This window comes from Ursus arctos, unplaced genomic scaffold (assembly GCF_023065955.2).
Source record: "Ursus arctos isolate Adak ecotype North America unplaced genomic scaffold, UrsArc2.0 scaffold_1, whole genome shotgun sequence".
Classification (NCBI taxonomy): Eukaryota; Metazoa; Chordata; class Mammalia; order Carnivora; family Ursidae; genus Ursus; species Ursus arctos.
In genome coordinates, this window is record NW_026622763.1 from 14152582 (window position 1) to 14168432 (window position 15851).

At 38.1% G+C, this 15851-nt stretch overlaps 1 long non-coding RNA gene across 1 annotated transcript; it reads right to left on the bottom strand.

Moving 5' to 3' along the window:
* Nucleotides 1-590: 590 nt before the first annotated feature.
* On the bottom strand, nt 591-6601 carry LOC130544503 (uncharacterized). Its single transcript, XR_008960821.1, has 4 exons — nt 6084-6601; nt 5628-5756; nt 1395-1554; nt 591-730 (listed from the first exon to the last, which is right to left on the bottom strand). It is a non-coding gene; the product is annotated as an uncharacterized LOC130544503 (long non-coding RNA).
* Between the last annotated feature and the right edge of the window lie 9250 nt (nt 6602-15851).

Here is a 15851-nt window from a genome sequence, read left to right on the forward strand (position 1 = left end):
TAAAGCTTATCTGGAAGGCAGGATGAGGTAGAGAGAGAGAGAGGGTATCTTTCTGTTCTAATAATTCCTCACTGTGTCACCTTGGGCTTTAATATCCCTGTGCCTCAGTTGCTTCATCTATAAAATGAGGATATAATACACTAAAGAAAAGTAAAGGGTCTTGCATAGTCTCACACAAAATGGTAATGAACACGTGTTAGTTCCCCTTCTATTGTCAGTGGTGAAGATTTCCTTGTTGTCAATGGAGCAGGGATTCAAAACGTTGCCTGGACCTAAGAATTAACCTGAAGCATTATAAAACAATAAATAACAAACTACAAATATAAAAATTCTTGAGTCCCAACCCAAATCAACTAAAACAGAATTTCTATGGAGAGGACTGGCGCATTGTACTGTCTGGGTAATTCTGATCCCCAGTGAAATTTGGGGAACTGATTTACAGCAAGCTTACGTCCCTGGTTTAGTCAACCTTTCTGTTCAAATGACTTTAAGAAGTGGAGGGGAGGAGGGGGAACTTTCCGGGACCTCCTACAGGTATTTATTTATATATTTATATATTTATATATTTATATATTTATATTCTTCTTGCTCTAATTCCAGGATCTGGGTAGGCCCGGGTGGGCCTGGCACTTGGCCCCTCTCCATCTAGATAGCAGATCCTGCAAGATGGTCTTCAGTGCTCAGCATCCTCCAGCTTCCTGGCCTGCATCTGGAGACTTAGGTAAGGTCTCTGCAGGAAGAATAGAGATCCTGAGGTTAAGGATCTGGGAGAAATGTTAAAAACCCCAACATATTCCCTAATCTGGCCTTGCAGTAACAAATTCATTTAACTTCTTGTGCTTCTCCTCTCCGAGGCCCAGAGTTAAGAGGTATATATTAAAAAAGTATAAATTCATGTGAAAAGCATAACAACAAAATATAATAATTACTAACTCAGCAATCTTTCTATCTTTTCATAAATATTATCAACTACAAACATTGTGGTCTTATAGGGCACTAAACAACTTTGAATACTTAAGAGGAATAATTTTCAACATGCATTCTTGCTTGTCCTGTGAGGTCTTTCTAGAAATTAAGCCCCAGAGGGAAGGTAATTTGCATATTTAAGGTAGAGGAAAAGAATAGGAGAAAATAATGCACTTTTTCTCTTTCTCTTCTTGTAGCAGGTTTTTACTTATTTCTCTCACAGCTCAAATGTCGTTTAAATTAATTAGTATTCAAGTACTTATACAATGCCAAGAACAAATTTTTTTAGTATAATTTGGTTGAATTCTACTTTTTACTTTCACCTTGTTGGGGTTCTTTACACTTTCTCATAGCTTTTCATACTCTTAGAAACAGGCAGAGGAATTTGGCAAGATAGAGGGTGAAGACGGCTTGAGTCTCTTTCTCACCAGTATTTGACTAGGGTAGTGGTATTCACAGAGACAAAATTTCATCTCCAAGAGATTGGTATTCAGGAAGTACACTCACAATCCCCCAAAGTCCTTCCTTTCTGTGGGATACGGCAGGATCTTTCGAATGCAATATTGCAGAGATCATGAAGAAGAATGCCTGTGAAGACAGATTACATTGGAAACGGATCAGTTCTATAACCCTTCATGGTTTTAACAACCAGGGAGTTAATACCAACGACCTTGTAGTCATAGACAGCAAGTGAAGCTTCAGAAAAAGCAATCAATGCAAGATAAAGCCATCAATGCAAGAAAAAAACCCCACATTTTTGGTATTCTCATCTAAAATAATAACCAGTAGAGAAATGTGGGTCTTTAACTAGAAAGAGAGAAAAGGCACTTCAAAATTGTGAAAAATGGGATGTCAAATTTACCTTTTATCAGAGACATCAATATTTGTCCAATTTTTATAACATTGGATTAAATGAACACATAACCACATAATTCCAAAGTTGTGTGTAACTGTGGTTTTATCCCAAATTGCCACATGGTTAGTAGAACATTATAATTTTTAAAAACATTGTAACAAAACTTCTAAATATTGTGAGATGACTGCATTTCAGTCTGTGAACTCCTTACTTACCATAATATGGGCTTAAAAAACACACACCAAAAAAGCCCCCAAGATATCAGATGTATTAAGCACCAAGTTAGTTAGATGCAAGTTCTACATGAAATGAGTCAAAAGAGCTTGCCTAGTGAGAATTGGCTGTACATGCAAATGGAAATCACTAATACAGTACACGGGAAGAGAGATGGGAGATCCAACAAGCCCAAACATTCATCTTCTCCTGATCCTAAATGGTGCTGAATTCTCAGGAATGGTTTTAGGGTTAAATCACTAACATCTGCTAAAGTGCATATGCTTCAAGGAAAAGGGAACACATTAAATCAAGGCTGGTCACTCATTTGATTTAAATAAGATGATCAGATTTCATCTTTAGGAGAGATCAAATAATGTGTATTTTGTGCATATTTTGTATGTCAACTTTGGAGGCTGGGATTTCTTTGCTCCTGGTAGGTGAGGAGACTCAGAATATACATGGGAAAGAATTAGAGAGATTAAAGAAAATGTCATATGAGTTGAAATCCTGGAAGGATGTCCTTAACTCAATTGACCTATATCAGTATGGAAAAACACCACTAGATTTTAGCACACAAGTGGGTTGGGAATGATTGGGTGGTAAATGAATGAAAAATTCTACAGCAGGGATATTCAGAGATTCATTTATACAAGTAATGAAATTTCAAGCAGGATAACTTAGATCAAAAAAAAAAAAATCACCAATGCATAAGACAGAATGGTAAGAAAGACGGATCCTTTTATAACAAGGGAGATGTCAGATTTGTGGATCTTACCACTAGTTTCTGCAGAAATCAGTTAAACAAATTCTTAATACACTTAAAATACTTATAGTTCATATTTAATATAGCAATAGGCTGATTTTTCTGGAGTGTTCTTTTAATATTTTTTGTTCAACTTATTGATTCCTTCCTTGTGCACCTAGTGTGGTCTCTGATACACACATCTCTGTTTCCTTTGGGACCTATATTGAGTGTATCTGGCCACTGGGGTCCCATAGGTGGAGGGCCAGAAAAACTCTTAGGCATATTACTTTCTTTGGCTGTGCACTGGGGCTCATGCCCAGCTGTTGGAGTGCTGCGGGTGTAGGCCGTATCTCGAGTGGTGGCTAGCACCATAGTTTCTAACTCTGTAGGCCAGCTGGGGCCACCACCGGTATGTCAATACCCTGTCAAAATACCAGGAATTTGGGGCACGAGGGTGGCTCAGTCGGTTAAGTGTCTGCCTTTGGCTCCTTCAAGATCCCAGGGTCCTGGGATAGAGCCCCACATCAGGCAACGAGCTCAGTGGGGACCCTACTTCTCCCTCTGACTGCTGCTTCCCCTGCTTGTGCTCTCTCTCTCTCTGTGTCAAATTAATAAATAAAATCTTTAAAAATATACAGGAATTTGCCTTATGCTACCATGTCATTGCAAGCTTACAAAAGCTAAGGTAAAGAGGAATCAATTCAATTTTTTAATTTCTCCTCAGCTCCATGGGGGGCCAAGCTCCTGCATCTCAATAATCCACAGGGTCAAGCACTTTTCAGGATGAGCAATTTCCTGTTTGTTGTCATGGGAAATTCTGATGCTGTCCCCAGGCTCTCCAGAACCTGTAGCTTTGATGTCAGGTCTAAAGTCAGCTTCTACAACTTCGCAAATCTTGTGGGAATCTTTCAATAATGCAGACTCTGATTCATAGATTGAGATGAGACTGGAGAGTCTGCATTTGCCACAAGTTTCCAGGTGAAGACTTTGCTGCTGGCCTACTTGCTACTGAATTGCAAGGGACTAGGGCATCTACTCTGCAAACTCCAGGTACTAAATAGCTATTTAATTCACATGGGTTGGAATTGAAGTGGAGCGAGACCTATGTGTATTCAGACAGCCATCTCCCCAAAGTGCCCCAAATTCCTAACTAGATTTGAAACCAGAATTTAAATCTGAATTAAAATCTAAAAAATACAGGCCATCAGAAAGGATGAATACCCACCATTTGCATGGACATGAATGGAACTGGAGGGGATTATGCTAAGTGAAATAAGTCAAGCAAGGAAAGAAAATTATCATATGGTTTCACTCATATGTGGAACATAAGCAATAGAGCAGAGGACCACAGGGGAAAGGAGGGAAAACGAAATGGGAAGAAATCAGAGAGGGAGACAAACCATGAGAACTCTGGACTCCCAGGAAACAAACTGATGGTTACAGAAGAGAGGGGGGTGGGGAGATGGGGTAACCAGGTGATGGCTATTAAGGAAAGCACGTGCTGTGATGAGCACTGAGTATTATATGCAACCAATGATCATTGAACACTTCATCAAAAACTAATTAATGATGTACTATATGTTGGCTAATTGAACACAATAAAAAAAAATCTAAAAAATAAAAGAGTAAAATAAAATCTCTATCACAGTAGGTAAACCAGTTAATCCCACCATTTAAGATAGGGAAAATAATACCCATTTCACAGGTTTGCTGTTAGAATTGTGTAAGAATTTGTATTAAAGTGTTCTGAAAGCAGAAGCACAAGACAAATGTAATGGTATTTTTGTAATCATTATTGAAATGTGAAATTCCATGATTTCTGTGATTGTCTGACTCAGAATTAATCACTCTTACTCTCATAAGGGTCTAAGAATGTCAAGTTTCAAATTCTGTTTGATACAATGGCAATTTCTCCCTGTTTCTGTGCTCAGTGAAAAAGAAGAAAACTTGGTCAATATCTTACTTAGATTAAATCACAACATAATTAAAAGATTACTTTGGATTTACATCTTTACAGAGTAACCAACCCAATTCCTAAAATTTTACCAGTTTTCCATCCTGTTAAGTGAGGGTAATAGCTTTTTGATGTGATTATCTCTCTTTATTCCTAAAGTGAAGAGAACCAATGATCGGTGCCCCCTAATAGTCAGAATCTGACGAATGTGGAGAAAAGCAGAATAATCCTGAGCTCTTGTATCTTTCTGAGTTTCCTAGGAGACTACAGAGTATTTACAGTACAAGTAAACAGGAAAAACACGTAACTCTATGCCTGATTAGGCTTTATCACTCATACTTGTCCCTAAAAGCTAGGGAACAACTTAAGAATATGGTTGGTACAAAGAATTTAGTGAAGCTAGGAATGACTTAAAGACTTCATTAAGCCCAGTTAAGGGGGGCGGGGACAAAAGGCATGGAGTCATTTCAATAAAATTAAGAAAAACAAATAACATGCTTTATTCATTAAGCCAGGTTTGTCCATTTAGAAAGAAGTGAACATGTTTGAGCACCTACTGTGTGCCAACTGCTTTCCATAAGCCATCTAAAGTAATGCTCCCAGCAGCCTTCTGTGGTAGAATTTATAATCTAGGGGCGCCTGGTGGCTCAGTCGTTAAGCGTCTGCCTTCGGCTCAGGGCGTGATCCCGGCATTCCAGGATCGAGCCCCACATCAGGCTCCTCCGCTAGGAGCCTGCTTCTTCCTCTCCCACTCCCCCTGCTTGTGTTCCCTCTCTCGCTGGCTGTCTCTCTCTGTCACATAAATAAATAAAATCTTAAAAAAAAAAAAAGAATTTATAATCTACACATTTTCATATGAAAAAATAGGTTTAGGGTTACTAAGACCTTACCTGTGTCTACAAGGTAATACATGGTAGAGCTGGGAATCAGATTTGTCTGACTGTAAAATCCGTCATTTTTCCACTTCACTGCACTGAAAATGCAGCACCCAGCCATGTGTCATCCTGGGTCCAAAGTACCTAATTTGAGGAGTGGTGTTGAAAGAATGGAAGTATTTAATACAATATAATGTATTTTCAAAATCATCCCACACTGAGTGCCTATAGTATCTTCTTAACAACTGAAAAGTGCAAGGGGACAAGAATACCTGTCCATGCATATATTATATAAAGGAAGATGTTGCTATGTAAGGTTTTACATTTGAGAAAACACAACTTGTGATCAATCACTGGGGAAAAACAAGTTGCCCTAATAGATAAGTTCCCGTGAAAATTAGAAAGTCACTCTCTACCTCATGTAGGCAGACACAAACATATAAGCCAAACAGTCCTTATACTGAGCCTCACCTCTGTAAGATTTGGGGATATCCCACAGCAGGGCGCATTTTCTCCCTTAGCAGTTCCTTCAGGGGCTCTTTCCTGGCTGTCTTTATGTTTCATATCCTTCACTGCAGCATGGAAACTGGACTGTCTGTACAATCGGGTTGGTTGCTTAGTCCGATCCCTGTAACCTTTCTCCTGTTTCTCCCGCCATCCTTTTAGGGCATATCTGAAACTTTGTTAAGTGACTGAAGCTAATTGGAAAAGCATTCCATATTAGAGAGTGATCAAATTTTAGAACAGAAAGGGATGCTAGAGTTCATTAGGACAATTCCCATTTTATATATGGGGAAATTGAACCACAAGGTAAGACAGATCATTACTGGCAGAGTTCACATCAAAACCCAGGTGCTGGACACCAAGACAAGTTTTTTCCAGTATGTTCCAGAGACCTGCTCTATGTCATGGGGAGTTCATGTTTGCCCCTTTCAAGTAATGTAATATAGTTTTGGATTTTATCTTAGCGTTCAAGTCCATAAACAGAGTTTATTGGTCATAGCATAATTAATTTGGGATGGTGTGTATGTTACAAATCTTTGGATACAGAAAAATAGCTTATCAGGAGCCCAATCAAATTCTTTTGAAAAAAAGATCTTTTCTTGGCTCATATAACCAAAAAAAGTACAGGGATGGAGTTTCAAGGATGACTAAGTCGAGGGAATCAAAGGTATTAGCTCATTTTCTCCCTCTTTTCTCTCCTGTTGCTCTCTCCTTGTCTCCCTCTCTCCTACCTTCTCACCTCTGCTGCATTCCCATGATGAACTAGCAGTTATATTCTCTTTCATGCTGCTTTAATTGTTTTTAAAATGGCATACATCGCTTTTAAAGCTGAAGGGTTTTGCCATAAACCAGGGAATAAAGCCAGTTGGAATTCTGTGACCCAAGAGACAGGAGAGGTATTTGTATAACACTCCAGCAAAAACGTCCCAGAGGAGGATTCTAATTAGCTTTGCTTGGCTCCAGAGCCCATCTGGGGACGAATCAACACGGCCGGGGAGATGGAATATTATGATCAGCTCAGCTTAGCCTGGGTTACAGCCCACACATATAGGTGGAATCCGGCCATATGTCTGTTTCCAAAGAAGTAGGGATGCAGGTGAGAAAAGGCACCAACACATGATGCCTTTGCTAGCTCTCACATTAGAGCTTGTAGGCTGCTACACTGAAGTGAAGAGCCAGTTCTGTTTAAACCTGGAATATTAGTGATAAAACCTTTATTACTTTTACACTGAATTCCAATTACCAGCCTTCAGTGAGATAATCTTCTGAAATTTATATAGAGCTCAAAATCATGAGAAAATGTAACAAGTCACAGGCTTAGGAGCCAAATGCAGCTTCAAACTGGAGTTGAGCCAGCTACCCACCTGTTTGTAGCTCTTTTGAGTAAGCTATGCAGTATCTCTGATTCTTCAGTTCTTCTTCTACAAAATGGGAATACTGTGTTCACCTTGCCAGTGTGTGAAGTCAGGTAATTCCTAACAGCATGGCAACTCTCATGCTTTGCTTACAATCTTTCCATCTTCTATGTCTTCTAAAGGGACAGAGGATTGTATAGGAGACTGAAGGAAAGTACTTGAGTAGAATATGTAGAAGGATGATTTTACACAACTGAGGAAAAGAGGATCTCAGAAAGAAAATTGAGAATGAGGTAAACTGATAAAGGTGAGGACAAACTAAAATGCTCGTGAACAGTTAAACTGTCAAACAGAGGGAGCAATGCCATAAAACAAGAGGAGAACTCCCATCATTCTCTGAGAGATTAACTGGGTCACTGAAAAGGCACTGCACTTTGGAAGAAGAAAGATAAGTCAACATGGGTTGGAGAAAGGGACCTGTGAAAATTGCAGGTAACAGTGAGTGCCAACTGTCTTTCTGCCTATTTTGTCTTACCTTCTAGTCTTTCAGAGAGGACTATATGAGAATAAGGGCAGACCTTCTAGAGCTCATTTTCAGCAAATTTCAGCTGCACGTGGACTTCATTCTGTGTCCACATCATCAGATCCATGGAGGAGCTCATCCTTGAGGACTGATGAATCATCGGACAAAGTATGTATGCAGGGGCAAATGGATTCCAAAGGCAACCTTGATTGTAGAGAGAAGCCACTGGAAGGCAGCAGTCTTAGGGATGAACTGCAAATAGGAAGAAGGCTAGTTTGCTAAAATGCCTTCAGATCTAGGAAAGGAAGCATGAAGTGAATTGGCTTTCTGTATATATTGTGAGGTAGTATATTTTTTACGAGCCGGACCTCAAACCCATGAGATTTGTACCAAAGCCAGTCCCCTATTCCTTGCCCACCAAGAATCTAGATCTTCCTTGAGCTCTCTCCCTGAAAGTGGAAAACATTATCCAATAATCCCATTCTCAATATTTTTGTGGTCAGTGTGTTTGTTTTGGTTCAGACCTACGCCATTTTACTTACCTTTTTCTCAATGTATTTACCAAATTAATGGTGACACTAAGAATACTTAAATTTTACCCATGACCAAAGCATAGCACTGAGAATTTTATAGGAAAGAAATGGCTCCATGTCATTATGATATGAGAATCTACTTGTTGGTGCTCAGATTATAGAAAATAAAAGAAAAATAGACACGATAAACTAGTGGTGAACTGGCAGTTATATTCTCCCTAATGTTGGCCTAATTTGTGTGTGTTTTTTTTAAATGGTATGTATTTCCCCTAAAGCTGAAATCTTTGATAGGAAATCCCATGGAGTCAAATGGTTGGCATAGTCTCTAGCTTTGAATTTATACTTCTTAATTTGTCTATCTATATAAATTAATAGTTCTGGCTCTTACACCATACTGATGTCTTTTGCAGGTGGGCTGTTATTAAGCAAGTTTATATTAGTAAAACAAAACCAAACAAAAATATCACAGAAGCAGTCATATCATTTTGGTCAATGATCAGGAGACACTCTTTTTTCCTTGTCAGATTCAAATTTAATTAATACATTTCTTTAAATAAAGCATTAAATGAAAAAGTCAGCAATGTAAAGACAACAGTTGGAAGAGGATTTAAAATATGTCTCTTTATTTCCTAGTCATTAAATCATAACTGAGTATTATTTATATTCAATACCTCTGGAAAGCCTCCACTTTTTTTAAATGCTTCAGCTGTATGAGCAAATTTATCACCCACCCCATTTCTCAGGAACAGAGAAAAAAAGTGGCCTATCACCAGATCTAAGCAGATGACCATTGACTGCATATCCTTTCAGAGAACCAAGATGATTGAAATTTTCCTTTCTTAGGATACTTTCTAAGTCTCTAAGGGAAATGTCACAACACAGTATGCATTCAGAATGTTTTATAATCTCCTGTTACATTAAAAAAAAAAGTTTTCTCCACCTTCTTGTTCTAGGTTACCTGGGGGATGGAAGAACCTGAAATTTGCTGTACCATGCTTTCTTTTTTATTTTTTTTATTTTTTGTATTTTAATGATTTTTTATTATATTATGTTAGTCACCATACAGTACATCCTCGGTTTCCGATGTAACCATGCTTTCTTATTGACTCTTTTCAGGGACTCAATTACAGTAGAGGACACAATGTCAAACAGGCAGATGGTCAAGGTCTGGCTTACTAAGGCAAGAGTTTTCCATGGTTTCCAGGAAGTACATGTTATTTTAGCTCGTACCCTTCTGAATTTTTGCTTTGTGCTTTTTAAAGAATCTTGACAGTTTTATCAATATTGATTGGACCTTAAACAATACAGGCCCATCCTCTGTTTTCAGACTTTTCTCTTGGTGCTCTGGTAATAAACACATTGTTTTCCAGGCCTGGTTAATGAACTCTTCTCTAACCACCAATAAATAGGTGGAATTACCATCATTTTACCTTATTTTGATATTTAAACTATAATGTGGTTTTGAGATGCAGCTTATATTCCACGTATACCATTTAAGGGACTGTAAATATTTAGCAAAAATAGAGAACGGAAAGGTTTGTCGATTTTTGAGGGCAAGTGGACATTGGTGGTTTTGCTCAGTAATGTTCTTCTGGTATGTATCATACCTGCAAAAGAACAGTGGGTGTATGGAAAAACGTGGCAAATATACACATAGGTATTTTCATGTTCATCAGGTTAGCAGAATGAATGAGCAAAGTTAAGGTACTTCTGACCCAATATAAGAAATTCTGTGATTGCAATCTGCCTCAAAATTCTCAGGTGGTGCAATCAGGTGTTCTGTAGAAACTGTATAGGGTCTTCTCTTTGGCCCCAATTATTTTATGAAATCTGTAGCTCCTTATGCAGTACAAAAAACAATTTAGAAGAGAAAGATCTGTAGGCTTGAGGGACAATATTTTCCTATCTGTGACACATTATAAAAATGTAAATTAGATGGCAGATTATTGCTCAGAGATTGCAAGCTCTTTCAAAGGCAATAGAAGTGTGTAACATGCTCATATTTGAGAATGCATGGGAAGCTATTAAAAATTTAATATTTCAGCCTATGAACAGCACACCACATTCAATATATTTAGTGAACATCTTCACAATTAACTACCAGGAAGATGAAATCGCGTCTTTTTATGAAAATGTAGCATGACAACTACGGTCAACTGGACACTTTTTCAATATTTCCCCCCTTGGAGCTCTCAAGAATTACATTGCCTAAAGGAGTTGCCAAAGAAAAGGAGATGACTGTGAGAGAACAGAATTGACTTGAATAGAATCTTGTGGAACTGGTGATACTTCTAAGAGACATGGCATCTTTATTAACTTGCCCATGACTGACTTATTAGAATGCTCCCATAATAATGGCAGATGAGAGTGATCCAACTAGTGTGGGGATAATAAATTACAATAGAGACATTTTCATGACCACCTACGCATGGGCCATTACAATATTTGGTGTCAGGTCTCAAAAGGGTTAATAAGTGGAAATGAAATAGCATCCTGACACTTATCTTGGTTCCTTCTCTCAGCCTCTGGCCCTATAAGCTTTGGGGAGATGGGGAACATAAGAAAAGTATATGAGGATGAGAATGAGTGGTTATTTACACTTATTCAAAAGCAGATCTGGAGCCTATAGAAGAAAACTGAGCCTGGTTGAACAATCAACTTGAAATTTTTCTCTCTCGATACATTACACCAATCTGGACAGTGCACCTTTGATTTTAACTAAGCTTAAATTTTATTTTGGCTCAGGATGTCATTGCCTGTCTCTTCCAATGTCCTGCCTTTTCCATTTTCCTTTTGACTCCTTTTGATTTCCTATATATTCTTAGGTCTCTACCTGATCTCCTGATTGCTTAGTTTCTCAGAGAAGAAAGAGCACAGAATGGGGAAATAAATCAATAGACAGAAGGAATTTTATTTTCTGTTATTTATATTTATATTAATGAGCTCCAAGCCAGTGAAAAATTTGGAATAAAGATAGTCATGATTTTTTCTCCCAGATCTGCCCTTCTTCCAGTGCCCTTCTTCTCTCAGTAAATGGCACCATGATTCACCCATTTTCTTGTACAAAAATCTTGGAATCACCCTTGATTTCTCACTTTTCTCTACATCCAATCCATCAGCTAAATCCTGTCAACTCCCAACAACAAAATCTATTTGGAATGCCTCTGTGTCTCACCTCTTTCTCTCCCACCATCTTAGTCCAAGCCACTATTATCACTCACATTAATTATTGCCTCCTAATTGATCCCCCTCCTTCTGCTTCTGCTCTAAACCCCTATCCTTTAGTCTTCTCACCTTAACTAGCCAGCCAATGGCTTTTCATTATACTTACAATAGAAACTCAAGCCCTAACCATGGCCTACAAGTCCACACTTGATCTCACCTTTCACTCATTTCCTAACATTTCATTTCCACTCAGTATACTCTCACCACAGTCTTGCTTGCTCTTTATCAAACATTCCAAGAATCTTCCTGTTTTAGAGTCTTTTCACTTTATTTTCCCTCTGCTTGGAAAGTGCTTTTACAGAAATTTACATGGTTTTCCCACAACCCTGACTTCATTAAGACCATTGTTCAAAAGTCACTTTTTCAGAAGGGTCTTCCCTCCTCACATTATCTAAAGTGGCATTCCCGAGGTGCCTGGATGGTTCAGTGAGTTAAGCATCTGCCTTTGGCTCAGGTCATGATCTCAGGGTCTTGGGATGGAGCCCCACATCAGGCTCTCTGTTCAGCAGTAAGTCTGTTTCTCCTCTCCTTCTGCACCCTCCCCCCCACCCGCTCGTTCTCTCCCTCGCTTTCTCTCTCAAATAAATTAAAAAAATTTTTTTTAAAAACAAAGTGGCATTCCTCCTCTTCTCTATACCTTGTTCTGCCTTTTTTTCATAGCATTTATTACTTCTCGACATATATTGATTTATTATCCCTATTCTCCACAAGAATATATGTGTTACGTGTTTAGTAACTTCTATGTTACATGCAGTGCTATGTCCCCAGCCCCAAAAACAGTGATTCACATAGTATATCTTAAATAAATATTTATTGAATGAATAGCTGAATCTCTCTGACATGTTAGAATTACATATTGGTTCCTTCCTTCCTCACTTTTAGCCTAGGATTTAACTACCATAAAATCAGGTTTTCATTTTATCTAAGTTTCTAGAAAAGATCATCAGAAACCAGATGACTCTTTGCCCTTTTACTTTTACTATTGTGAGTAGGAAAAAATCCTTTTTAAGATTAAAGTGAATTTAAAAAATAACACTAGTCACCTCTCTTACTGAAAATCTAAGACCAAAATGCTTTCATTTATTCCTTCCCTTCTGTTACAGAGGATAGGGAGCTGAGAAAATGACAGATAGGTCACTGATGGAATTACTTAGTACTTCCTGAATGAGGATGTAATTTTTATATCAGGCATCAATAGTCTATGTGGCTCTGGGGATCGAGCTGGATGTTCAGCTTCTATTTCTGGGCTTCTGACGGGTTTGTTGGGTGACCTTTCGATAGTTAATGAGTTACCAGTGTTGACAAGGGTATGGTAAAGATTGATGATATGAATTCAATAAATTGCTCAAAACTCTTTGGAGAAAATTGTATGCCACTTTCTTTCTCATATTTAATGGCTTTATATTATTAAACAACCTAGAAGACAGACATGCACTTCTGTCAATGGCAGAATAGTTTCTATCAGACCAATATCCTTACTTTCAACAACTATAAAGGCTTTATAAAATGCATTTTACAAAATACAATTTGAAGATAGAAGAATAGGAATGATCACATCCAGAATTTGAAGGATCCACATCCCAGAGTGAAAAGAAAGGCATTTAGGTGAGCCCACCATTATTTACAATGTTTGCATTTGATATATTTGCTGATTTTTAACCTGTGAATGATGATAGAGCTAGAAGCCAACTGGCAGATTAAAAGCTAAAAATATAAGTCGCACTTTTGATAGTCTCATTTCACTAGAGTGAAACATAATTAGAGTCCAAGGCTGACCAAGAATAAGATCTGATTAACATTCCAGACTTCGAATTGCAACTACTGAAAATCCATACCATGAGAAAGGGCAAACTGAAGTTTTTTTTAAACTCTCAAAAAGAGCAAAACTTTCCTAAAACTATCTAAATTCCTTAGGAAGATCGGTAGGAGAAGGAAGGGAAGAATGAAGGGGGGGGTAAACAGAAGAGGGAATGAACCATGAGAAACTGTGGACTCTGGGAAACAAACTGAGGGCTTCAGTGGGGTGGGGGGTGGGGGACTGGGATAGGCCGGTGATGGGTATTAAGGAAGCACATATTGCATGGTGCGCTGGGTGTTATATGCAAATAATGAATCATGGAACATTGTATCAAAAACTGGGGACGTACTGTATAGTGACTAATAAAACAAAATAAAAATTATTAAAAAATTTAAATTTAAATTTAAAAAACTATTTAAATTTCTTATGAATTTTGGTTTAACTGTTTCTACTATAATGGCCTGCCAAGCAAAAGTAAATCCTCTCTGAAGGAAGATAATATCATATGGAATCACTGCAAGTTTATATACCCAATTTCTTGAATTCCATGAAAATTACCCAATATGCCAGTAGACAAGACCAGTTGACTAAAATAGAACTCGCAGATGATCCAGATATTAGAATTAAAACAAGGTAAAGACTTCATTTTCTTAACAGTACCTTTTTTTAAAAGATTTTATTTATTTATTTGAGAGAGAGAGAGAGAGAAAGAGAATATGCATGGGCAGGGGGAGGGGCGGAAGAAGACTGAGCAGCAGGCTCCCCACTGAGCAGGGAGCCTGGGTCTGGGCTAGGTCCCAGGACCCTGCGATCACGAGCCGAGCCAAAGGCAGACGCTTAACCCACTGAGCCACCCGGCACCCCAACAGTACCTTTCAAAGAAGGAAATATTCTAAAATTAATAAAGTCTAATTTATTTTTGTATGGGTTGTGCTTTCGGAATACCGTTTTAAGAAATCTTGGCCTAACTCTAGATAACAAAGATTTTCTCCTATGTGCAGAGAAAAGGCAATATAAAATCATAATGGAAGGACGAGCTAATAATTGAAATTTGAAAATGCACTTTATTGTATTAGTTAAAATAAGAGTAAAGCCATCACTATCTCTAGATTTTTTTAAAAGGGAGATAAAATTTGACATTCATCATGTTGACAAGCTATTAATAGAAAATAACTTCCTTATTCTCATAAAGTTATACACTAACAAACCTATAACAAATGTTATCCCTAATGATTAATATTCAGAGTCTGCTCTCTGTGATCAAGAAGTATACACAGGGGGCGCCTGGCTGGCTCAGTCGTTAAGCGTCTGCCTTCGGCTCAGGGCGTGATCCCGGGGTTCTGGGATCGAGTCCCACATCAGGCTCCTCCGCTAGGAGCCTGCTTCTTCCTCTCCCACTCCCCCTGCCTGTGTTCCCTCTCTCGCTGGCTGTCTCTCTCTCTGTCAAATAAATAAATAAAATCTTTATTAAAAAAAAAAATACACACAGAGACCAACTATCATTCCTCCTGTTCAACATTGTTGTCTCAACCAATGCAGTAGACAAGAAAAAGAAATAAAATGTGTAAATTTTAGAGAGGAAGAAATTAAACTATTTTTTTTATTCAACATGACTGGGGGCCTATAAAATCCAAAGGAATCTTTTAAGAAGTACTAGAATTAATAACAAGAGAGTTTGATAAGGTAATTGGACACATATTTATAAAAATATAAAAATATTTATATATATATATATCAGAATGAAACAAAGAGGGGGCGCCTGAGTGGCGCAGTCGTTAAACGTCTGCCTTCGGCTCAGGGCCTGATCCCGGGGTTCTGGGATCGAGTCCCACATCAGGCTCCTCCGCTAGGAGCCTGCTTCTTCCTCTCCCACTCCCCCTGCCTGTGTTCCCTCTCTCGCTGGCTGTCTCTCTCTCTGTCAAATAAATAAATAAAATCTTTAAAAAAAAAAAAGAATGAAACAAAGAGAAAATAAAAATTAACGTATAACATTTAGTGTTATCTCAAAAATATGAAATACCAAGAATAAAATCTACACTGAAAAATAAAAGTAAAAAACAAAAAATAATTTAAAGAATACAGACTTGAAATAATGTAAAAATATACCATATTAACTGACCAGAGGAGACAATATTTTAAAGCTGTCAAGTCTCACCGAATTTATTCTTAGATTTAATGTAATCCTAGTCAATATCTCAGTAGGTTTTTTTTGGGGGGGGAGTGCGGCAGTGGGTAATAGCAAGTATTCATGAGAATATGGAGTAACTCCATGGGGCTTTCCTACGTTGCTGGTGGAAGTTT